Source organism: Squalius cephalus, assembly GCF_949319135.1.
Source record: "Squalius cephalus genome assembly, chromosome: 19".
In the NCBI taxonomy this organism is placed as follows: Eukaryota; Metazoa; Chordata; class Actinopteri; order Cypriniformes; family Leuciscidae; genus Squalius; species Squalius cephalus.
This window is the reverse complement of record NC_137140.1, coordinates 27,775,483-27,801,534: the sequence shown is the minus strand read 5'-3', so window position 1 is coordinate 27,801,534 and position 26,052 is coordinate 27,775,483. Positions and strand designations below refer to the sequence as shown.

Sequence of the window (26,052 nt, the reverse complement as noted above, 5' to 3'; positions counted from 1 at the left end):
ACTGGATTCAACGCTTGATATGATGGCACTGGCACCACCAGCGTGCCAGGAAGTTGGCCAAGCCTCAAAGGAAATAGAATCATTGTGTATCCTGAATCTGAGACCCACTTGGAACTGATTTTTACGGTGGATGTTCTTTTTGACCTTGTGGCGAATATAACTCTAAGATATTTCCACTGTTAAAACGTTATTTATCTTAATTTTATTGCATTCGTGTTGCATTTAATTAAAAAAAAAATCTAAATGGCCTTGCCTCCGTGTGTTTTATTCAAGGTTGTTTGATATTGTAAAAACATTGATTTACCTGAATGTATACGCATGTATTAAATTGATGTCTTATTAAATTTACACCAGTAACTTGATACACTGTCGGCAAACGGCAAATAATGTTAAAAATTATGTTTTGAGTCATCCAGAGTATTGACTAATCTAATGTTGTTCAGTTTCAGCTGGTAACTATGTTGCCTTCATGTGCCATCAGAATTATTGTAACTACGAGTTTCCTTGTGAAAACTGGACATGAACGCCTTCTAAAGCTGTATTCCCGGGAAGTTCGGCGATAATAATCATTCCCAAGTTAGGTGAGCCAGAGAGAGGACATGGAGAAATAAAGTCTGCAAACAATGGTACATTACAAGTTTGGCAGGATATTCTGCAGGCATTAAAAAAAAGCTTGAATTCTGAACAGATTAGACTTGAGTGATTATCAGGAATATGTCATATCTCACTCCTAATTCACCAGAAAGAAATACAATGTTATATTTTGCATAAAGAAAATGAATCCTGTTTAACATTGTGGCATTATTTTCATGACAAATACAAATGAATCACGTTATATACACATAATTGTCTTTCTTGGTGGAAGGGTGGATTACAACAGGCTTAATGTAGGCCTACTTTATACAAAATATCATTTATTTTTATCTTTTGCTTTTGTGGTGAAAATCTGGACATATTTTTGTTGATTCACTGCCCTATAAACAGGCTCTCTGTAGCACCTTAGGTTGAGCAAATAACTCTTCTTATTGATATCATTTTTGAGTTAGCTATATGATATTCTGGAGATTTGATCAGGCTATGGGTTCTTCAGATCAGTATATTGATTTCTAGAAAAAATTAAGCCTTTCTGGATTCTTTGAAGCATCTATAGATGGTTTTCAAAAGAACCACTTAAAAAGTTTTCATGGCATCAGGCGTGTAAAAAAGTTTGTGTAATTGTATTATGCACACCTTCACACTGCAGGAAGAATATGGTTTCTGCACACAGTAACAATTCCTTTTTCTTCTGCTGTTTCATGTCTACACTGAAAAAAATTTGGAGTAGGATTTACTTGAAAAAAGCTAGGAAAGTTTTTTCACTCAGAAAATGCTATTAAATTTACAAAGATTTGCCAAGTAAAAACCTAAACATATTTATCAGTAGCTTTAATTAGAAATCTTTAAGTTAAATTTACTTGGAATATGGAATTAAGTAAACTTTACTTAACCTAGTTGAGTGAAAGTAACAAAGAAAATAAGTAATTTTAACTTGGCTAGTAAAAGGTTGATTAATAGCGATTTAGTTGACATTTCCTTTGAATTACATTTCACTCAATTAATAATATTGAATTATACCAGTCATTTATAGTATGTGCTCTACTTTGATTATCGAAGTAATTTATACTACAGCATGTCAGATGTTAAGCATCATGTGAATGCAAAGACCTCAATACTTGGTAGACAATACACAATGACGGTAACATTTGATGGATCGTTTTTGTGTTTGAATGTCATTTTGAGCAGAAAATTTACTCGAAATGTCACAAAATGGCAAGTTACTAATCCTGACAACAAAAGCAATGATAAAACAGTGTAAATACAGCTGGAAACCAGTGAAAAATTAACCTCATTAATTATTCAAAAGGGAACCCCAGTATCAGAAAAGTTGAGTAATTTTTACTTAATTTTATTGAGTTGATATTTACGCTTTCATTTCTACTCGCTTGAATTAAGTACTGATATGGAATTTACTTCGTTTTTTTAATTCTTGCCTGAACTAACTTTTTCATGTAAATTACATTGTTTTTTTTCAGTAGTATTTACTTCATCAAAAAAAAACATTTTTTACAGTGTAATTGTATTTCAACAAAGTGTTATCTTATGAGTTATGAAGTCAGCAATAAATAAAAAAAACATGCCTAATTTAAAAAAAAAAATTTATATACAATAATAAAGATTTCAAATGTTGTTAAAAGACATCTCATTCTCAGCAAAGCTGCTTTTATCTGATCAAAACAATAGCTAACTACAGTATATTGTGAAATATTATTGCAATTTAAAAATGTATATATATTTTCATGTGCAAAGCTGAATTTCCAGCATCATTACTCCAGTCTTTAATGTCACATCCTTTAGAAATCATTCTAATATGCTGATTTGGTAATAAAAAAACATTTATCAGTGTTGAAAATAAATTTTTGCTTCTTAATATTTTTGTGTGAACTGTGATACACTACTATTCAAAAGTTTAAAATAAGTAAGAATTTTTTTTTTTTTAAGACAGGTAGTGTTTTTTTTTTTTTTTTTGTGTGTAATCAGTAGGGGTATTTTTTTTTTTACCGTCTGGAATCTCTTTATTTCCCAGTCAAGGTTTCCCTGTTTGCCATGTCACCTACTGTAGTTGAGAGAGGAAGGTGCTTGTGACTGCAGTGGTACTAGAGGGTGAGGCTGACCCGAAGTTAATGAAGTTAATGATCTCGCATCAGTCACACCCGGAGCCGGAGGCCCGTCATGCATCAGACGCATGTGACCACTGGGGGAGGAATTTTTTATTAGTTTGTGCGCTATAAAGGCAGTTTACTTTTACAGAATCTTTTAGGCAACACTGCAGGATTCGATCGTGTTCGGCTGCCTGACACGAATACTGACAAAAATAAACAAATACTAAGCTTTTGGTAGCTGTATCAGACAAGGACAGCTATTCCAGCAACTCACTGAACCTGAAACTTGAAAACCTGAAAGAGCAGAAGCCAGACCATGTCAATGCCACAGTGTGTTTTTCTGAGAGAAGGCAAATATCTACACCTCATAAATGTCCTGCCCGCGGCGTGACCTCTCCTGGCCCGCCTGCTGAGTGGCTCTCAGGAGGACGAGAGGAGAGTGTGTGGAGCGGGTGGGGTGAGCATTCTGAATGAGGTGCTGCTGGTGAGACGGAGAGCGCACACAGACCCCTCCTATATGGTGGGGTTGGTTTGAAGGTTTGAGAGCTCATCCATCATGCGGTGTCATGCTGCTCAGGGGTCCCAAACCTGTCGGTGTGTGAAAGGCCCGAGCAGAGAGCGGACAAGTACACAGAGATAGAGGGAGGATGTGTGTGAGAGAGACAGTCTAACTTGCTACTGCTTCAGCAGTACAAATACACCATACTTTGCCATGCTAATGAAGTATTGATAGAAAAAAAGACAGCTAAACAATGAAGAGGTGCCATTTTTTTCATGGAAATCTGTGTTTGGCTCACAGCATGTGTCTGCACACTTAAATAAAATGGGTTTAAAAAATTCAACCAATAAACTTGCATCTAGAGATTGAGATATCATAGAGACAAATATCTAATTATTATTATTTTAATTTTCAAGTTTAGCTAGCTTTATTATTTAAGACTGCTATTTTATGTTTTTTTTTTCTTCAGTTTGTCCATTTCTTTTCTTATTGTATGTATGGCACAAAATTTTGCCAAATATAGGCCTATTAAGAAGTATTTTAGCAATACAATACATACATTTGATAAGCCAATAAAGCATGTTACAACCGAAAGCACATTAAAATACATCATAGCTGAAAAATTACTTTTTAAATATATAAATAAAACGTGTAAATAAAACCTTTACATGTAAAGGTAATACAAATAATGACAAAATTGAAAAAATACAATAATATTAACATTCACACCCCTGTCCTCAAATTTGATTGGCCGAGACTCGAGAGGCCTTCCGAGAGTTCAACAGCACAGTGGCCTTTCACTGTATTACTCCGCTAGTTTGTGTTGAACGACATGGCATTCTAGATTATAGATTATTGCTGCGACCCATTTTTCGGTGTTGACTGAAAACGAGCTGAGCGAGAAGCGTCTTTTGATATCCGGAATGTTTATTTCTCTTGCGAACAGACGCAACAAGAAGTTGTGCGGTTTTATCTGCAGCTTGAAAGCCAACGAGCGTCGGCGTTGGAAAGCCGGAGTGGAGCCTGAGATACGTTTCTGTTGCTCCGCTCCATGGATAATTCCAGGCCGGAGTTTAGTCTGACTCTGTGCGTCGCTTGGCGACTATCAAAGCTTTTGACTTTGGCCTAATGTGGAACTATTTTCGTTGGAGATGAAATACCAACTGAACCACTTCAGAAACGTAAGTTACTCAATATCAGTTTCTTGTTTACAGAACTGTTGTATAAAAGAAGTATCACAGTTGCAATGGTGCTGTTGTATTGAATATCAGAATTGTGTCCTAAAGACAAATACATTATTACACAGTTAACAATACAGTTAAGACATGTATAATGTTACAAAAGATTTCTATTTCAAATTAATTTTGTTTTTTCTTTCTATTCATCAAAGATGTTTTCAACGATAATGATGATATGATAATACATGTTTCATGAGAACTAAATCAGCATATTAGATTAATTTCTGAAGGATCATGTGCTGGAGAAATGGCTCAGAATCAGCTTTGTTCGAAGAATAAGTTGGATTTTAAAGTATATTAAATACAAAAGTTATTTTAAATTGTAGCAACATTTTTACAATAGTAGTGTTTATTGTAGCCTATTTTTGATCAAATAAATGCAGCCTTGGTGAACATAAAAGACATTAAATGAGATTTATGTACAAATTATGCCACCAGGCTCCTGTAATCAGAGCATCAAGAATATTGAGAGATTTAGGAATTGAACATAGCAATTCCACAGGCCAAAAACATGGACATATGTTAGAAAACTAAACTAGGAGAGAAAAATCCCTTGTTCTTATATTGTCTGTCAACACCCTCTATAGCTTCACAACATTTGCAACGTGACTTTCAATGTCTTTGTGCATTCCCAGAATACTTATCCAGACACTGCATAATATCCCTAAACTGCTAACTCCCTAAATCCACTATCCACCTGCCACTTATCACTTCTGACATTTACTGAATTTCTGATGCTCTGGATTTGAGGATGCCTTTAACCTGGAATTACACCGGATTAAGCTGTTTCCTGAATAGATATGCTGGCTAGATCTTCTAATGCTGGAATAGACATCATTTCTGGTATAATATGTCCTTGATCTGGAGTTATTTGCTCATATTTGACATTACTTTTTGTGTGCGTCGAGATTCAGTTGTATTTCCTATTATTAAATATTAATACGGTTACAGAGGGGCTACTGCTCTTAATCATTGTCTTTAGTTTATGTTGGCAGTGTGAATGTGAATAGTTGCTGTTATCTACGGATTCTTTCTACCAAAACAAAAATGCTTGTGAAGGACATGGCTGGTCTTCAGCCATACTTATTATCACCATCACAAGTGTTTATAAGTAAGAAGTACATGTTAAGTTTTGAATTCATGTCATATCCATAACCAGCCTAAGATTATTTGCTGGTCTTAACTGGTTTAAGATCAATGGCCAATTGCATAAACTTAGCCAATATGTTAAGACTGTCTTAAGAACTAATTTGACCAAGCAATTAGTCAAGATGTAATGAGTCTTGAGTCTAACTTTTAAGACTAGTCTAAGTGGTTTATGCAACCAGCCCCAGGTCCCACGGCCTGGCCGAGCTAGTCTAATTGGTTTACACAGTTTGCCAAGCTTGATGTAGCTGGTTGACCAGCTGAAAAATACCCCAAAAACCTCTAAATCTGCCAACAGAGCATCCTGACCAGGATAGATCAGCAGCGACCTGTTCAAGATGTTTTAATACGTTTTTTTTTTTTTTTTTTTTTCTGCAAGAAAGTAATTGGAGTACTTTTGAAAGTAACGTTTCCCGGCAATGCATCTCTTTTTTTCTATCCCTCTTTCCATCCCAAATTTGGTGCTTCTCTTTCTATGAGCCACGTGTGTAAATGAATAGCTATCAGCTGCATGAAAGTGCTGGATATGGTGATCCAGACCAATGGCTCAAAGGTTGTGGAGGGGGATTAAGGGCATGGAACCCGTCCAGCTCACCCCATCCATCCCTCTTACAGCCGGGGCCCCTGCACACATAACATATCCATCCACAGCACATTCAGTGTGAGCTTTCAGGTCAGTGCGCCGAACCATGTGCCAGCGATTATATTGCACTCTGCCCTTGCACAAAACTGCATTTGTTGATCTCTCTCTCTCTCTCTCTCTCTCTCTCTCTCTCTCTCTCTCTCTCTCTCTCTCTCTCTCTCTCTCTCTCTCTCTCTCTCTCTCTCTCTCTCTCTCTCTCTCTCTCTTCCCCCTTTGGGGAATTAATGCTTGCTATGCCATTGTGAGATCCTTTCTTTTTTCACATGTGATTTACCTGGAAGTTGGGATAGACAGGTTTCTCAACAGGTTTTGCTTAGGATCCAGGTTTTTACGTTGTTAATTTTTTTCATTAATTGTAATAAAGCTATATATAATATAATTAGTAGTTTGATTTTAAGAAGTTTGATTTTACTTTTGTACACTAACACTTTTTATTTACTAAACCACCACCATAAAATACCATATATAGGCTATGTATATACTGTATTTACACAATATGCATATGCATATCAGTTTATTTGAATATATTTTTACATTCCCATACTAACTCTTGATTTGTGCAACTTGTCATCTTATTAATTGCATTCAGAATTGTTTTTTGCCCTGCTGTCCGTGACCTACCAGTTGAGGACCACTGGGATAGAGTTTTATTTTTTTTCTTGTCTGTAAAGCTGAAATATATAGTGAAGGGTGTCATAAAACACAGTAACAGGACTCCGGAGTTCAACTCCCTGACATGATCTGATAGACACTTCAGTGCCGCCGGACTCCAGGTGAACCAGTTTTACCGTGGACGTTTTATGGGGGTACATTTGAATCCACACCCTGTAAATCCTGTTTAAAATGTAGGTGGTGAATGTGTCAGTGTGAAGGCAGACAGTTTGGGCGATCTGTGTTTATAAATTCACCTGCTGTCTCCGAGGCAGAGTAAGACTCTTGGCAAGATCACTTCTGTAACCCCCCCCCCCCCCCCCCCCCCACAAACTTTAGTTATCAGTATATGCATATGCTTGTGCTATAACCACACTGGTTTTTCACTTGCACAATATCCATCAGGAACCCGAGACTGTCCCGCTCTAAGCACCCTGCATACATCCTCAGTATGTTTTCCATCATAACTCCTTACTCCTGCCAACAACTCTGATAATAAAAAGTATTTAAATATATAGATCCACCTGCTGTAAACATCATGCCTACTGCCTCTTTGCGTCCACTTTATGTATGCAGGTGTTTCGCCTCTACGTATAGCACCTGGGCAGGCGTGCTGGTATCAGGGTGGGCGTCAGGCAGCTGGGGACCCCCGCAGGGTGCTGTAAATCAAGTGGACCTCATGCAGAAATGGAAGGACTGGCAGAGTTGGGCAGCAATAGCACAGCCATGGTACAGAGCGCCCACTCTCGCACATACCTCTTTCGGCCAAATAACACACATCTCCGTCTGGTAGACAAGCCAGCTATGCTGATTTACCCGTGTCCCTCAGGCAGGAGGTCCAAGGCACGCTGGGACAGCGCAGGGGAGACAAGGGCGAAGGGGTTCTCTCTATGGGAACTGGGGCAGACGCCTGCAGAGACACTAGGAGCTCTGCTAGCGGGTTTGGAGAAGCAAAGCAGAAGCATAATGCATAGGCTTATTAGTTCACCTAACATTCTGTGTTGATTTACTCACGTCATTTAGTTTTTTCTGCAGAACACAATAAAATATATGTTGCAGAATGTTTGCATACAATGGCTGTCAGTAGAATCCAAAACAAAACACTGGACCTCATTGACTTTTGACAATTTAAAAGACCTTTTAAGAAGTAATAAAGTCATACAAGTTTGGAACAACATGAGTCAATTAATACAAAATGTTCCTTTTTGAAGAAATTTCTGGCTGCTGTTTTTCAAACATGGTGACCATGGGGGCAGTCAAGCTCCAGAAAGGTTTTTTTTTTTATTTAATTACTTTTTTAATTGTTTTTAATTATTTTATTTTAAAATGAGGACAAACCAAGCTAAAGGGAGGCAAATGAGATGTTGGTTCCTGAAACTGTTCCTGTTGGGCATTATTACTAGAAAAATAAGTGCTTTACACACTATTTGATTTAATATTTTGAAAAATATTAGATTTTAAAAATAGTCTGTCAAACAATGAAAGCAGACACAGTGAACAAAAAAAGGAGAGGGACAAAAAAACAGGACAAAAGTAGTACTAGTTTTCTTCTTCTGAAGTCTTCTGAAGCCATATGATTGCTTTTTGTGTGGAAACACCTAGTACTAATAAAACAAAATCGTTTGAAATGAAATTATGAATATGCAGCCAGCAACAGTCCAGCTCAATCTCTTCATCTTGTCTTATCTCATCCTTTAGTCTCTCCGCTGATGTGCTCGCTCGCTCGAGCAGTGACTGGGGGCGTCAGACGGACCAGCATGCATTGGCTGTATTTTGTCTCTGTAATAATATGAGTGTGACCATGAAACCTCACTCCGCTTGCTTACCGCTCTGCGTTTTAAAAGCCTCCATTTGGGTGATATGCACAAACAAAGCGATAAATCTCTCTCTATTTCTCTTTTGTCTTTGTGTGTGTTCTCAGATTGTGGTTGAATGTGAGAGGGACAGAAAGGGGAAAAGAGAAGTCTGAGTTTCCTATTTGGCAGGGGGGTTTCCTATGCATATGTACAGGTGTGTTTTCGTGCATGTGAGTGTGTGGATATGATCCTCAGCAGTGGCGTGTGGTGGACTGCTGAATATTCAATTTCCATTTGATGTTTACACAGTTTCCTCTTTAAAGACTTTGACTACTGTATGAGACACCATTTACCTTGCAATCACAGATCCTTTTATTTTATTATTCTTTTATTTATTTATTTATTTATTTATTTTAAATGAGGACACACCAAGCTTAAAGCTTAGAGTTTATCTGCTGTTGTTGCTATTGGACATTATTACTTAAGAATATTAAGTGCTTTACAGTACACTGTTTGATTATTTTATTTCAGATAGTTACCAAAGCAACCGTTTCATATCAATCATTTTCATAGTTCAATTTGATGTACTAAAATAACTAAAACTAGAAATTAAATATAAAAAAAAAAACAGCAAAATGACAACGATTTACTAAAAATGAAAAAGTTTTTCCTTTGCGTTTTTGTGATCCCGTTCACACGGGTCTGTGAAAACGATTAAAAACGCTGTATTCTGCTGCCAGGCCAGTAGTTGGCGATGTCACTTTGTAAAGAAACACTACGGGCCTACAGACTGAACACGTAATACGCATGCGCGTATTAATGAGTTTACACGGAAATGATAATTGTAAGTTTGTGTTTTCCAGCCCCCAAAACGCTGTTGTCGTGAAAATGAACGGCCTAAAAGCATAAAAAGTTATCTGTTTTTAGTTGTAAACGGCCCCTGATTGTGAATAAGCTCTATGAAATAACGTGTGTGTTCTGTGAGTCTGGCAGGTGTGTGTGGCAGGGAGAGTACTGTATGTGTTAGGGGAGGCTACTGTCTTTCTCATCCATCATAGTCTTAGTCTGACGTATTCTATAAGTAAACAGGCTATTTATCAGACAAGCGAAACCCAATACACCCCTATGCCTGCCCTCCGCTCTATAGTGAGTCCTTGTATGTGTTTGTGTGAGCATGTGTGTGTGTTTGCATACTAGACTGAGCTGGTAAAAGCAAGAGAGTCATGGATGAAAGGAAGGAAGGATAAGAGATGAATACAAAACGCAACAAAGCCGTTGCATCGTTCTTAGTTTTCCCTGCTCTCTTCCGTTTCTTGCTCTCTCACCTCTCCATCCTGAAGTGGATGAGCAGGACTACATGATACAATATGACACTGATGTTTACTAATTTATCTAAAAAATAATGTCTTTGTTATTTTTAGTTGTGGTGCTTTAACAAAACTATGATATTTTAATGCAACAAAAGTACTGTATATATGTATTTGTAGTTTGCTCTATTTTTCATTTTGTTTTACAGATCTTTGGCTATTGCGTCATGCCTTGCTGTTTTTTGTTCTTTATTGTTTCACGCCATGAGCCTCGCATTCTTCAGCTATCTGTTAGCATTCATATTCATCTTCTGTAAATGGCAGTTGCTCGGCTGGTCCATGGAGCCTCAGAAGTACACGGTCTGGAATATTGCTATCTTTGCTCAATTCCGGAGACTATTTTACTATTATTACTATTATATTATATTTTATATGGCTTAGAATATATTTTTATTTTAGCTGGCCTAGGCTATATATATATGAATGTCTCACACACACACACACACACACACACACACACACACACACACACATTGTTGCTCTGCCCTTGCGGATGTCCAAATGTCATCAGAGAAGAGATGTCGTTGCCATGGGGTGGGCAAGTTAATGTTTTAAAGATTAAGAGGGCACATGAATTAAGAAAATATATAATGATGCGCACTGACAAATAAAAAAAAATACTGCAATATTCCATGAAAAAATAAGAATGGTCAATTTGATTTCATGGCAACATTAAAGCTACACTATATAATATTTTAAGTTGATTTTTAGCAAAAAACACTTAGTTCTTTCAAAATTATAAATTCTCATTAATGTGTAATCACTTCAACCAACTAATTAAGTATTCTCGTAAGTGTATAATCTGCCATTTAGAATACATACGAGCGACTCGCTCGAATGGCGGCAGCCATGTTTCGCCTCCATCTTGAAAATACATTAGCCAAAGAGGGACATACCTGGAAATTCAAGCTTCGCCTTTCGCATTTTTACACTCAGTGGCACCGTGGCGAATGCGAGGGGGAGATTACTCGCGACTGCCGGCAGATTTGAATTAATACGGCCACCGTTAAAACACCCTCAGAATGGGAGGGGCTAGAAAATAATATTCAGTTGGTAGTCATAAACAATTTCACCGCTAGCTTTAAGGCAAACAAGCCAAATCTTGATTATCTGATATAGAAGGGAGAATGCAGGACCAGGCTTCATTCTCACACCAATTTGCTCACGGTATCCTACACTTGTCTGCTGAACGATATCATGTGTATAAAATTCCTACATCACCAAATTATAAAATTGACATTGTGCACTGCGTGCCTCTCCTTGCATTTCTTTGCAACAGTGTGTGTGTGTGTGTGTGTGTGTGTGTGTGATTGTATATGTGTGCGCACACGTGTACGCTCCTGATGACAGACGATTTCCTCCCACTGGGTTTGGCTGACAAAATCCAGACGGAAGCTGATATTAATGGGAGGAGGCTGCAGCCTCTGCGGACTTTTCACAAGTGAATATTTGATCTTGCACACACTCCTCGTCCATGTAACTGTAACTCCGCGTGCTGCCCAGGGGATGGTCAGGATTGCAGCTCCATCAACACACCTTGGCTCTGCGCTCCGTTCCTCTCCCTCTTCCCCGATCTGCGAAACTAAAAATACATTTATAGTAAACTTAGACTGGAAATCCACTCCCCACAGGAAGCCGCAAACAATGCATATGACATCATGAAAGTGATCATTTTTTATATATCTATAGCTATCTATTTTTATGATTACAATAAATGGATAGTTCACCCAAAAATAAAATATCTGTCATCATTTAAAGGGGTTCTATTATGCTATTTCACTTTTTCAATTTTAGTTGGTGTATAATGTTGCTGTTTGAGCATAAAAAAAAGATCTGCACTGATTCAAAGCTCTAAGTCCACCCCAAAGGGAGATATTCTCTTTAACAGAAAACAGTTTAAGAACTACAACAAACGGCTCATTGGGACTAGAACTTGCATTTTCCAGATCTTGTGAAGTCACAATGTCACTCATTTAAATAATCCCCACCCACGGAAAAGCAAAAAAAAGTCTTTTTTTACCCCAGTTCCAAAAAACCCTTGTTTGGCCTTCCTAAAGCCGGAATTGAAATAGTGGCTATAAAATATCTCTAACGTTAATTTTGGTCATGCCTTGTCTTGGAAAAAGAAGACAATTTAACGGCCTTCGTAACAGAAGTCACACTACAGGACTGTAGTCAAATCTTCTGCCACTGCCAGAATTTCAGTCAAATTTGTTCGCAACCGTCATTAATCGGCTGTCGGTGAACATGTCAAACTAACGATCAAATACTTCATATTTAGGATCAGAGGAATCTTTTAGGATTTGCAAAGTTTGTCTCAGACGGCCAAATCATGGCCAAAAATCCGACAGTGTGCACCCGGCATAAGCAGATGAACTTATAAAACAGTGGTTAATTTAATTTTTTTTAAAAACAACGTTTATCTGTATGCTGCACATTTTACAGAGGACAGCTTCCAGAACCTAAGAGAGAACAATGACGGCTACGCACAAAAGCTTCTCCTGAAAGACGGAGCAGTTCCCACTTTGTCAGGACAATCAGTTGTTTATGGACCCCAACCTGTAAGTATGTTTTATTATTTGTTGTTGTGTTTTCTATTAACAGTTCCAATTATAAATTGTATGTTGTTCTACACCTGAGCAGATGAAACTCACGGTTATAGTAAGGGGAATGACATTTCAGGAAAACACGCTCTAAGCGGTTCGCCAATCACAACTCACTGTTTTCTATTTTAATATATTTTATAATGGAATTTATTCCTGTGATGGAAGTTTTCAACATTATTACAGCCTTCAGTGTCACATGATCCTTCAGAAATCATTCTAATATTCAGATTTTCTGCTCAAGTAACATTTCTTCTATATATATATATATATTACCACAAATGTTTGAATAGTATCATGGTTTCCACAAAAACATTAAGCAGCAAAAACTGTTTTCAACATTGAAAATAATAACAAGACATGTTTCTTGAGCAGCATATTAGAATGATTTCTGAAGGATCATGTGACACTGAAGACAGGAGTAATAATGCTGAAAATTCTGATTTGTCATCACAGTAATAAATATATATTTTTTACATTTATTAAAATAGAAAAGTTATTTTAATATTTAACAATATTACTGTTTACTGTATTTTTGATTAAATAAATGCAGCATAAGAGACTTCTAAGAGGATGAGACCTTGCTGGCGGACCTAAGAGCCCTGATACAAGATACTTTTCATTTTGTTCTCCATGGAGGAAAAACACATCAAATGGATTTGGAATGACATAAGAGTATGTAAATGTTATCAGATTTTTTAGTTTTTGTTGATCCAATCCTTTAATACTTCCTGCAGTAGTGTAAAGTATAAAGTTGTATTTTAGTACTTTTGCTATTGTTAATTTTAAATGTGTGCATTTTGTGTGTAGCAGTGTCTGTGTTGATACATAAATATCCGTGTGCACACAATATTGTTTTCTTAGATTAATGAAAGTGAATTTGTTTGTTTAAGGGTTGGAGGGGAAAAAAGAAGACAAAATGAGTAGAAATCTGTGAGTGAGAGATCTGTGTGTGTGTATGTATACACATAAGCTTTTGCCTCTGGCATCGATATTGCCCATGCTAAGCTCATCTGGTGGTAGCTGATCTTTGTAACCACTTACACATGTTGGTACAGTCTAGTCGTGCACGCCTGACGCTCCCCCTGCAGTGCCATGCTGATGCTCCATGGGGGTAGAAGCATCTTGCAATGAAGTATCTCGCAAACTGGCCCAGATAAGCTTTCCCAGACATCTGCCTCTCCAAAGCAAGCAAGGCCTCTCCTGCCTGCAGTGCACGCTGCTACTGATGCCCCACTTCACATCAGAGGAGCGCTTCAAAATCAAAAAAACTACAAAAGGAAAGTTCGTTAAGACAAACTTTGATGTTGGCTTGATAAAACCTTGTCTGAAAGTTAAAAAAACTAGGGCTGTCAATCTAATCATTTTAATTGAATTAGTAAGATGATATGCCAGTTAATTAATTGAATTAATTACAATTAATTGCATACATCAATATTGGCTGAGCCACCAAATTAAGAAAATTACATTTATTTTGGCAGATTAGTGAAGCTTTAAATAGACATACAAAAAGTGGCGTTGGAAGTGAATATATTGTTTTATTGAACATTCTGACCTACAGTCCACAGTAATCCATTTTGCAATCAAGTTAGTCAATCTGTCCAAGGTAGACTTGAAGGCCGCTCAGACAGGATGAATTCTCTCGAATTTTTTATTTATTTTAGGGATGAAACAGTTACCGGTTTGACGGTAAATTATGCTAAGTTAGACCATTTCAGTTTTAATTAGCATTAAAATCGTATTTGAAACTCAGTAAATACTGTCCAGCATTAAAGTCGGCATGAAATGGAAGTTGTGATCGTTTTTTCTTCCCTATTGTGACTTATATCTGAGTGAAACTCTTCTCAAACAAGAATAAATGTAGGGCGGGACTTTGTTTTTGTCCATTCGAAACTGATTAGATAGTTGTCGTTTGTGATCTCATGTGAGTGACGGGTCGTCCTGCACTCACGCCAGTAAAGACGTCATCAGATAATAATAGTGGGAGGGGGAAGTTATTTTGACTAAATATTACGAATGTACGTGCACGTGAATAAAAAAAAAAATTATGCACAATGATAAATTATTTATAATAAAAATTGCAATATTCCATTAAAAATAAGGTTTACTCTTTATTTTAAGGTGACATAGTTACACGTTACTACATACTTACTATAGTAATAACAGTAAATTATGCATAATTAACCCTAACCGTAACTCTATAGTAAGTAGCCTACATGTAGTTAAGTTATACGTCACTGTCATTATATAATTATGATATGAACTTTTCATACTGTTTCATCTCTTCTGTTTATTATTCTATATATTTTTTTAGTATATGGGTATATGGGTATATGGAGAGCTAGGAGTGCCACTTAAAAATAAATAATTATCATATTTTTGATTTTTTTTTAAATGGCAATAACTTTTCAATCATTTTATTTTTTGAATTCATAGAGAAATATTTAAACCTGTTTAACTAAAATTGAAAATAATAAATACTGCATTTTAAAATAGTTAAATAATAAATGAATACATCACTTTTCGAATTGTATGTATTTCAAGCTCTAAAATTTGTTTTAACAAATTTTTAAATGCAACTCATGCAAGTCATGACACTTGTTTTTTTTAGACCTGTCAAAACAACACTGACCAAAACCAGACTAGCAATCATTTTTTTGGTAAATAAGTGTAGAGATGATCATAGTCTGGTTCTACTAAAGATTTCCACATTGCTCTGAGGCTAATAAACCACAGTCATCTCGGCTTTGTTTACTGTCCCTATGTTTGTAAGCCATAAAAGGATTTGTATATTCTGTTTACTGTTCCACATGTTTATCTGTCTCGCTGTCTCTCTCCTGTGTATCCAGCTGTTGCTATCCCGTTCCAGTCACCGCATTCTTCAGGACGGGGTGTGTGACGTGTGTTTTGGGTGTGTGATGGAGAGGAGAGATGGACCTGCAAGCCCCCTTATGAGAGACAGATGGCTGGTGGTGATGCACGTTTAGAAAAGAAAGAGAGAAATATATGCAAACAGAGAACAAATACGTAGAACATCTGGACCGGACTAATGAGTAGGTGTTAAGAGAGTGTTGATTGAAAGTAATAAGCATCTCTTCAAAGCGATTCAACAGTGATGTACATATCATCTTTTTTTTTTCTTTCTTTGTTTTCTTTTTACAAAAGACAAAAATTGAGCCTATCAACATTTTCAAGATGACAGTTTGGTGGTGCAATGATCGTCTTGTCTCAGAAGTCAGTCATTATTCATCAGAAGGGGTGTGACTAGGATCAATGAGAAACCATGGAAATATTGGACATTTAAGTGCTGTGTGCTAGGTCATATTCACTTCTTTTAAAAGTGTAGATCGACAAGGAAAGAGCATGCTCTCTGGCACTTCAAAAGGCTTTTATCAGCTTGAGTGTATCATGAGTGCTCCACCAAATTATGCCAGGCACACACCAGGAGGGTCAAGGTTTGGCTGGTTGGTTTCAGCAGTTGGGCAGTGCTGGCAGATGCCATAACTACACCATGCAGGCAAAAGGCATGTGTTTTCTGATGGATTAAAAAAAAATTTGCAAGCAGCATATAAATAGAATAAAATTGCATTACGTTAAGTTATATACAAAAATAATTATAATGTATTATATATTTATATGCAAAAATATTCACATTTTGTTACAGCAACTGCTATAAATGATCTTTTTCCCACATCATTCTACACTCCATAATGACAAAGCAGATTTTGTAGACTATTTTAAGTAATTAAATAGAACAGAATAGAATATATATATATAATAGATAACTATTTGTAAATAATCTCATAAATTGTATTATTTATTCTATATTATTCTAATGAGAGTTAGTTGACATACTGTAGGTGCATCGTTACTTAGGATGGATGGATGGATAGATAGATAGATCTAGATAGAAGACCATTGTAACCGGATTCTTTGATGAATGGAACATTGAAAAGAAGTATTTTATAATATTATATACGTTCCTACTGTCACTTTTTGTCTATTCAGTAAATCCTTCCTGAATAAATGTATGTATTTCTTTTTAAAAAAAAGGAAAAAAAAGAAAGAAATATATATATATAAAACTCCTTTCTCCTTATATAATTTTCAAATAATATTTTACAATTATTTTAATGTTTTGGGGAAAAAAGTGTTATTTCAACAAAAAATTATAAACAGTAAGATTGTGAAATATTATTACAATTTTGAATAACTGTTTCATGAGATGGCAAAGCTGAATGATCCTTCAGAAATCATACTAATATGCTGTTTTGGTGCTCAATATCTTGTTTTATTATTATAATCGATGTTGAAAATAGCTGCTTAATATTATTGTGGAAACCATGATACACTTTTTTAATATATATATATAAAGTTCAAAAGAACAGCATTTGAAACGGCATCTTTTCTGTCACTTTTGATCAATTTTGTGTTCTTGCTGAACAAAAGTATTCTTTCTTTTCTTTCTTTTTTAAAAAGTCTTACTGACCCCAAACTTTTGAACGGTAGTGTCTTTTTTTTTTTTTTTTTAGTTTTTTTAGTTACCTTAAAGGAACATGCCGAATTTTTTGGAACTTTATCTTATTCACCGTATCCCCCAGTGTTAGATGAGTCCATAGTATACATACCCTTTTCATGTCCGTGTGTGCCGTAACTCTGTCTGACGCACCCACCGCTAGCCTCGCTTAGCACAAAGACTGGAGGCAAACGGCTCCAGCTAGCATACTGCTCCCAATAAGTGACAAAATAACGCCAACATTTTCCTATTTATATGTTGTGATTTGTAAAGTCACAGTGTGTACAAATAACAAGGTCACATGAGACAGCCATCTTCTAACCGTATACATACTGGGAACTATATTCTCAGAAGGCGAAGCACTGCTACTTCTGCGGAGTGATTTACTCCAACTCTGAGCGAACTCTCTGCTCCTCACCACGGGGCTTCTCAGGTGCTGCAAGTAAATCACTCCGCCCAAGTAGAAGTGCTTCGCCATCTGAGAATATAGTTCCCAGTATGTTGGCGTCAGGCGTTATTTTGTCACTTATTGGGAGCAGTATGCTAGCTGGAGCCGTTTACCTCCAGTCTTTGTGCTAAGCTAGGCTAGCGGTGGGTGCGTCAGACAGAGTTACGGCACGCATGGAGATGAAAAGGGTATGTATGGACTCATCTAACTCTGTGGGATACGGTGAATAAGCTAAAGTCCCCAAAAGTTGGCGTGTTCCTTTAAGACTTAAATGATTGGCTCAAAAAAAGTTTCTAGAACTGAGTGCCCATGAATGCAGCATCCAGGCCGTATACTTGTTCATGACTTGTTCATGTGCCAGTCGAGCAACTGCCTTTGAGAAGAAAGTGAATGCTAACGGAAAGCTCTCCACAGGTATAATAGTCCACCATGGCACATACACGCACACACATAATAAAGCTTATGTAGCACATGCTTTCACAGACACACACAAATACACATTGCTTGCGAGTGTGACAATGACAGTGAGAGAGAATATACAGAGAGAAAGACGGTGCATTGTCTGCATTGTTTGTATGTGTGTGTGCTCGTGTGCAGCCGACACTGAGCCAATGAAGAATGTGGCAGCAGCATCAGCCGTGGCAAGAAACCCTCCAGCTGACGGGGGGTGGGCCGCGTGTGTGTGTGTGTGTGTGTGCGACTCTGTCTGCATGCTGAGTCAGTACAGAGAGCGTAAAGCCCTCACCCCTCAGCCATTCTACTCCATTTTCATTCTTTGGTGTCGGCAGACTCACTCTCGGGGCCATGCAATCAATCAATATCAGTATGACAGGTGTGTACGAGTGTGCATATTTGTGTGTATGTGCACTCTGACACAATTAAAGACCATTAAAGGTATAGTTCACCCAAATATTGTAAATCTGTCATCATTTGCTCACCCTAATATAGATATTTAGCATGATATCCAAGCTGATTTTTGTTGCTTAAAATGGATCTTTGAATTCTTTGAAAAATTGTGATCTTGTCGATATATATATTGCATTAAATTTGCTAAGTGGATCACAGGTCTGAAAGTATCAATCATAACGCGTGTGTGTATGTGTGTGTTTTTGTGTGTGTGTGTGGTTAGCAAGGACTCTCCATCCTTTCATCTCACTGAATCACTCACAGCTCCATCAATCACTCCCTCTGACGTCTTCTCATCAACAAAGGGTCCAGCTTTGAATGATAAGATCTGTCCACACACACACACACACACACACATAAGCCTATATCGCATGACACACTAAGAACAAACAAGCTGCCACCATATACACATATACAAGGATGAACACACACATCACCTATACAAGCTCTTGATGGTGTGAGACTCTACATTCTGCAGTTGTTATGATGCTTGCATTCTAATGTATGGGAGAAACCATCTACCCCCCCCCCCCCCCCCATTCATTAAACTCCCACTCAGCAGTGGCCATCACCACGAGCAGTTTCCATGGCAACATACCAGCAAACACTGATGGCAGACAAAAAAAAACAAAAAAAAAGATCCCTCACAGGGCTTTGGCCATCTACTCTCTAAAAGGAACAGAGGAAGACTCTCTCTTTTTACTGTAATGGAGGTGAGAGCGAAACTGGCCCCTAAACTTTTTAACCTCTCCTTACAAGAATCATACAATGTAGTTTTACAACCATTCATTTTTAAGGCCAAATAAAATCAATGCGATGTATTATACAGGCCCCAGAGAGAAACCCTCTCTTAAACTGTTTGAATGTCATTGCTTTATGAAGTGTCATCTGCGAACAAATGATGCTAGGCCTTTTCTCAGAAATGAAATGCAGATTTATTTTTTATTTTCTTTGCAGTGACTTTTAGAGGATGTATGAAGTCAGTTTATACAGGTTTAACCACTGGTGTCATTCATCATGTCAACTATGTGCATGATTTACTAACGTTTGACTTCCAGAAAGTATCTGTGTTGAGCAAAATATATATGGTTTTATCATTTAAAATACACTACTGTTTAAAGTTTGGGTCAGTAAGATTTCCCCCTTTTCAAGAAAAAAAAAAACTTTTATTTAGTAAGGATGCATTAAATTTTTTCAAGGAAATGCCGTTCTTTTAAACTCTATTTATCAACGAATCCTGAAAAACAAGTTTCACTGTTTCTACAAAATATGAAGCAGCACAACTGTTTTTAACATGTTTATTGAGCACCGAAACAGAATATTAGAATGATTTCTAAAGGATCATGTGACATTGAAGACTGGAGTAATGATGCTGAAAATTCAGCTTTGCCATCAAAGGAATAATATATATATATATATATATATATATATATATATATATATATAAAACCTGAATATTTTAAACTTGTAAAAATATTTCACAATATTACTGTTTTTACTCTATTTTTGATCAAATAAATGTAGCTTTGGTGAGCATAAGAATTCTTTCAAAAACATTTACAGTAATCTATATCTATTTTCTAATAATAATTTACTCACCTGCGTGTTGTTTCAAACCTGAATGGCTATTTCTTTTTTCTTTTGTGGAACATAAAGTATATTTTGAAAAATGTCTCTTTGTTTTTGCCCATACTATGAAAGTCAGTGGGTTCCAGTGTTGTTTTTAACCTTATTAAACAGCATTTTTCCAAATATGTTTTTTTGTGTTTGTTCTGCAGAAGAGAGAAATGAGGACTGGTTTGGAACAATTTGAGGGTGAGTAAGTAATGACAAATTCAAATTCTTGGTGAACAATCCCTTTAAATGTCCAGATACTTTATTGTGTACACGTGTGATTTTTATATTACGAAATTTATATCACTAAGATTAACGGACTCTCAAGGAGCAATTGAGATGAATGACATAGTATCTGCACAATTGCTTTAGTGTTGAGACTACACCTCGACAACATCTGCCCCACTAAGCTTGAGTTACAATCATCCGCAGTTCGAGCTGGACTCTTCAGTAAAACTAAACTCTGTAAGGTTGATTTGAGCCGTTGTCACCCTTTAAACAAACAGGATCTCTGTCATCATCATAATCTGTGCAACCTTCTCGTATATCACGGCTAGTTCTTTCATGATGAGAGAGTGTGAGGCTGTTCTTGATGGAAGGCTGGAGTGTCATATCTCTCACGCAAATAGTTTACCATGAACTCATGAGTCATTTCCTTTCTTCAGGTTGGGCTCATTTGGTAGATTCCAGAGATATTGAGGAGGCTTGCAAGTTGCTGAACTGTGGATTTCAGACCTACATTAGCCAAAAATCATGAAGAACTTCTGCAATAGTGCTTTAAAGGTCTGTAGTCGCATCTCAGGTTATGAAAAAGCTGCTTTTTTTTATTAAGTGGTCTGAGAATGTTCCCAGCCCACTCTTAGGAAATGGTGCCCAAAAAGCTTCAGGAAAAAACTATTTCGAATTTTATGTACTTTTCAGGCCCAAAGTACCAAGGTTGTAACCAACACAGAGATTGATGGGGACGTTTCTCCTCAAGATTCAGATTAGTGGTTAACCAATATGGTTTTGAAATAGCTGATGCTGAATCTATTATCATCGAATATGTAGTTATAGCCTAAAACCCATACATTTGTGGTTGTAGCCTTACAATGTACCAATATTATTTATTTAAATATTTATTTATTTACATATTTTTACAGCTAAATATATTATAGAAAATAGTATTTACATGTTAGTTTAACCTGTTAACTATGAAGTAAATAGCTAATATTCCATGGGGTCTCAAAGGGCACCATTTCCTGAGAAAACATCCTCTCACTTTATCCTCAGAATGAATGTTTGACTTATTAAAAACTATAAAAAGAATGACGAGAACATATGTTTTTCACAGCTACCTAAGAGACAAATGTAAAATGTCAAAACAGGGGGCAATGGAATACACTTAAATAGTTCAGCATTTCTCACCAGAGAGTTGCAAAACATGAGCATGCAGCAATGTGTTTCAAAAACATTACTCATATTAAGTTATGTTTCAAATAAAGGGTACATTTTGCAAAGGTCTGAAAATACATGTGGGTGTAATGGTCACATTTCATATTTACTGAACTTTATAAATGATTGTACTATGCCAGTGGTTGCATGTTGTAAACAATAGAAACTCTGTCTGTGTGGGCTTTAAATGGTCTCTCTTTTTTATTATCTTTTTTATTTCTGAATCTGAACACAACAGCCAGTTGTCTGAGTTTTTGTCTAGCGTTCATTGTGACTATTGCTGCTGGTTTGGACTATTTCAGTCACCCTGTCTCGTCTTTTTTGAAACCATACGGCCTTCCCTAGGGTTCAGCTCTCCCGTCGCTTACAAACACAGGCCCCCATCCCCTCCACAGCAAGCATGTGGAACATGTCACACAGCTTTTTTAATGGGAGTACGTTAAGCTGTCAGTCACTCGCTCCCGAGGGGGTGTAACCAAGACCCCCCCCCCCCCCCCCACCACCACCACCACCACCACCTGCTGATCTCCCGTCCCGTCTCGCCGCTGTCCGGGCCTAGTGTAGTTCATCTCAGCATGTCCCTCTGCCTGAGACATGTCTAAATTAAACTCCTGCGATATGGACCCTACATTTATATGGCAGATTTTAAAATATCACTTCTGCTCAGATACAGGGCCATAAGACGGATGCACAACATCACGTACAGTATATGGCTCTCTTCACAGCAATCAGTAAATCAGTCCTACATGCTTAATGACACACCTGGTGTGAAATGACACGTTTAGAAGTATCAGTGTGACACATTGGACTGTGAATGGTATTTTATGAAATGTATTTACGTTACAGAGATGCACAATATATATATATATTGAATTTTGAATTTTGGCATCATAAAGTATTAATATATATATATATATATATATATATATATATATATATATATATATATATATATATATTAATACTTTATGATGCCAAAATTCACTTGTAGCATTTAAAACAATTGATTACAATGTTTTATGTTACATTTATTTGGTTTTTAATTATATTATTATTTTACTATATTTTTTTAAATAATTATCGGTTTATCTGCAACCCATGATCTGATTTACTAGGTTATGGTTTATGCACTCTTAGAAAAAGTTTAATTGGGGCTCTATGTAGAACGCTAGGGTTCTTTACTCAGTTTTAAAGAACTCTTTATGCCATAAAGGTTTTAGGTTCGAAGTAGAAATTTCCTAAATGATTGCATAATACTTTCATGTTTAACAGGTAATTTTTTCTTGTGATAAAGTATGTTTACAAGCTGCTTAATTCATATAATTTTATCAAAATAAACAATGAATGTGAATTAATTAAAAATAAATACATGAAGTGATCACATGATGGGAACCCCTAAAAGGTTCTATATATGAAGCGCCTGACAGAACCCTTTAAGGTTCTATATAGAACCTTTTCTTCTAAGAGAGTGATGTCAACCGAATCGTGTCAGAGTTTTTTCTTTAACATGCACTGATTAATTATGCACAGTAAGATGAGGAGCATGCATTGATAAAGTAATTAGGATAAATTTTGCTTTCATGTTGATTTTATGTATAAAGAGCTGTCAATAATGCAGCATACATGTTTCACCCCCCTACAGTGTGTTGTGTCCGCGTGTCGATGTGCCAGTGTGGGAGCCAAGGGAGCAGAGGTGTCTGTGACACGGGGAGAGGAACGAAGAGAGAGACGATAGATGCGGAGGGAGCGGGATGGTGAGAACAACAGACCTGCGGGAAGGAGGAGCATGGAGAGAGCAGAGTTCGATGAACAAGAGAAAAAGGGGAAGGAGCGAGACAGGACCCTGGTGAGAGTGGCAGGGGGAGTGGTGGAAAATAGAGAGAGAAAGGGAGGGGGTGATAGTGGAGGAGACCGCCTCAGGGAAGCACAGACAGAGAGGAGGTGGTAGGGAAGCGTAAACGTTCTTTGTCTATGTCCTCCTCAGGCACTACAATAAGCTCTCTCAGAGAGAGGGAGAGAGAGAAAAAGGATGGAATGAAAGAGATAAAGAGGGAGTGGGAGAGGGAGAGAGAGATAAATGGAGACAAAACAGTTAAAACCGATGGAGCCAAAGATTAAGTGACAAAACGAAGAAGGGCGAAAGATACGGACAGTCACTGGGGAGAAAACGGACACTGAGGGAGTCAAAGACTTGAAACTGCAGTTTGCCAAGATAGGCCTACTCAGAATTTAAAGTCAAGCTATCCTTTAGAAAAGGTAGTTCACTGTATACATTGAAGTATTTTTAGTTTACAACATAAATGTATATATGTAAAATGCCATGTTGGGAGTATCAGGAACACAAATGAACCGACTAGCGTTTGATTACTGATCTCTCACATTCAAAATCTGTTACATTATGGATATGGAATATGGAAGAAAATATTTGTCGCTACTTATGTTTCATTGTGACTTTAATATAAAAAATCTCACTGACCACAAACTTTTGAGTGGTAGTGTAAATTTACTTTCATTTCACACAATTAAATAATATTTTCACACTTTTTGAATACTTGCAGTTTAAATACATACTTTTTAAATGTTGAATAATAAAAAAGGTGATACATTTATAGGACCTTCATGTTACAAAAACTTAAATCAGTTCAATTCCTGGGACATAAAAGTGCCCAAAGTCGAGGAAACACCCAGATAAGTTGATAGTGTTGCTTTTGGTTATTTACTCGCTTAGACAAAGATAAAGAAAAGTAAAGAAAGGAGTGGGGGCTTAAAGAAATAAAGACAGATAGTGAAAGGTGGAGAAAGAGTGCAAAAAGATTGAGTGGACTGCTGAGAAGACAAATGTTGAGTGAGTTTGTTTTGTCACTGAAAGCTTCCACCTGCCACTTCAGCAGTTCCCGCTCAACCGACCCACCAACCCCCTTAAGCAAATCCCCCCGCACACACACACACACACACTGCGAAAACAGGCTTTACGTTTAACCATAAAATAGGTGTGTCAAGGGGCCTGAGGCAGCACTGTCTGACTGACAGACACACTAAACCAGTTCGCCGCTGTGCTGTCATTATCCCCTGTATAACCAGCGCGGTTACGGCCCACTGTCTCACTTCTGCTGGAGTTTATAGAGGCCTTCAGTATGTCTGCTTTAGGAGACAGGTGACAAAAATGCACAGAAGGGCTGTCTTGTAGAAATTTTGAATAACTTATGTCTTTCGCTATAAAGGTAACTAGATTTATATGTTTTTTGATAGAAAAGTAATGCTTGCTTACCCAAAAGTCACTAGAGTTGTATGGGCAGTTGTTAGAGCATTTCTATGTTGTTGCCAAGTTATTAGTGTGTTGCTATTCAGTTGCTAGTGTATTCTGGTTGGTTTTTTGCTGGTCCATGCTTATTGCTTTGTTTGCAAAAAAAACATAATTTGCCCCTTTATTTACAAAATATTAATCTCCAACGCATGTTCACCAGAGCACCATGAAGCATAGATATTGTGCTGACGCGAGAGCAGACGTTGTTGCGTGAACTCGCGTCGAAGATTAATGTTTTGTAAATAAAGTGGTAACTTTTTTTTTCCGCAAACAAAGCACTTGTGTCACTTCATAAAATTGAGGTTAAATAACTGGAGTCACATGGATTACTTTTATGATGTCTTTACCTTTCTGGGGCTTGAAAGTGGTAGTTGCGTAGCTGTCAATGGAGGTACAGAAAGTTCTCAGATTAAAAAGATCCTCATTTGTGTTCTGAAGATGAACGGAAGTTTAGAACGACATGAGGGTGAGTAATTAATAACAGAATTGTCATTTTTTGGGTGAACTATCTCTTTGACCCTTAAATGCATGAATGTTTCACCAATCATTATTACATATTCGGGTCTTTAGCGACCCAGATCTATATCTAGCACGGATGGATCTCTCCCTGTCGCGATAATATAAAACTCTGTCTCAATTACAGAAGAATAAATTAAAGCATATTTTGTTTCCTTTTGGAGCTTGGAAGGGTTCAGTTTGAGCAGATATTTTATACCATCATCACTGTCCTTGTCAGAGCTCATTTTCCAGTACATTAAGCATCTGGCTCATATTCGCAATCTTCAAAATCAATATTTTGATCGCTGACAGCTCCTTCAGCAGATTCACCATCAAGTGACAGTGACAGTAATATTTGATTGCGGTCAGCACTTGCTCTGCAGTAAATCGCCAATTCAAGTTTTGCTGATGATACTTCCTTTTCTTTTGTTTTCTGCCTGTAGTGACAATAAGTGAAACGTCACTTTATCATTGAGTATCAGATATTGTCACCTTGTGCAATAAAGGTGAATTGCACAGAAAAAATATACTTACACACCTCTGGTCATTAGTGATCCTATACAATATTTAAAAAAAAAAAAATCAATGGGAAAACAGGCATTCTTTTATTTTATTTTCTTGTTAAATTGTTTATAATGATTTGATTGAGGAATATTAAGAATGTTGAATAACGTCCCGGGTCACTAAAGA

The 26,052-nt window shown here is 37.0% G+C and overlaps 1 long non-coding RNA gene across 1 annotated transcript; it reads left to right on the top strand.

Annotated features, from left to right (window-relative positions):
• Nucleotides 1-11,371: 11,371 nt before the first annotated feature.
• LOC307146593 lies at nucleotides 11,372-24,316 on the top strand. The gene is made up of 7 exons (XR_013819129.1): nucleotides 11,372-11,480; nucleotides 12,485-12,600; nucleotides 13,196-13,317; nucleotides 15,492-15,695; nucleotides 20,291-20,327; nucleotides 20,792-20,909; nucleotides 23,203-24,316. It is a non-coding gene; the product is annotated as an uncharacterized lncRNA (long non-coding RNA).
• Nucleotides 24,317-26,052: the final 1,736 nt, after the last annotated feature.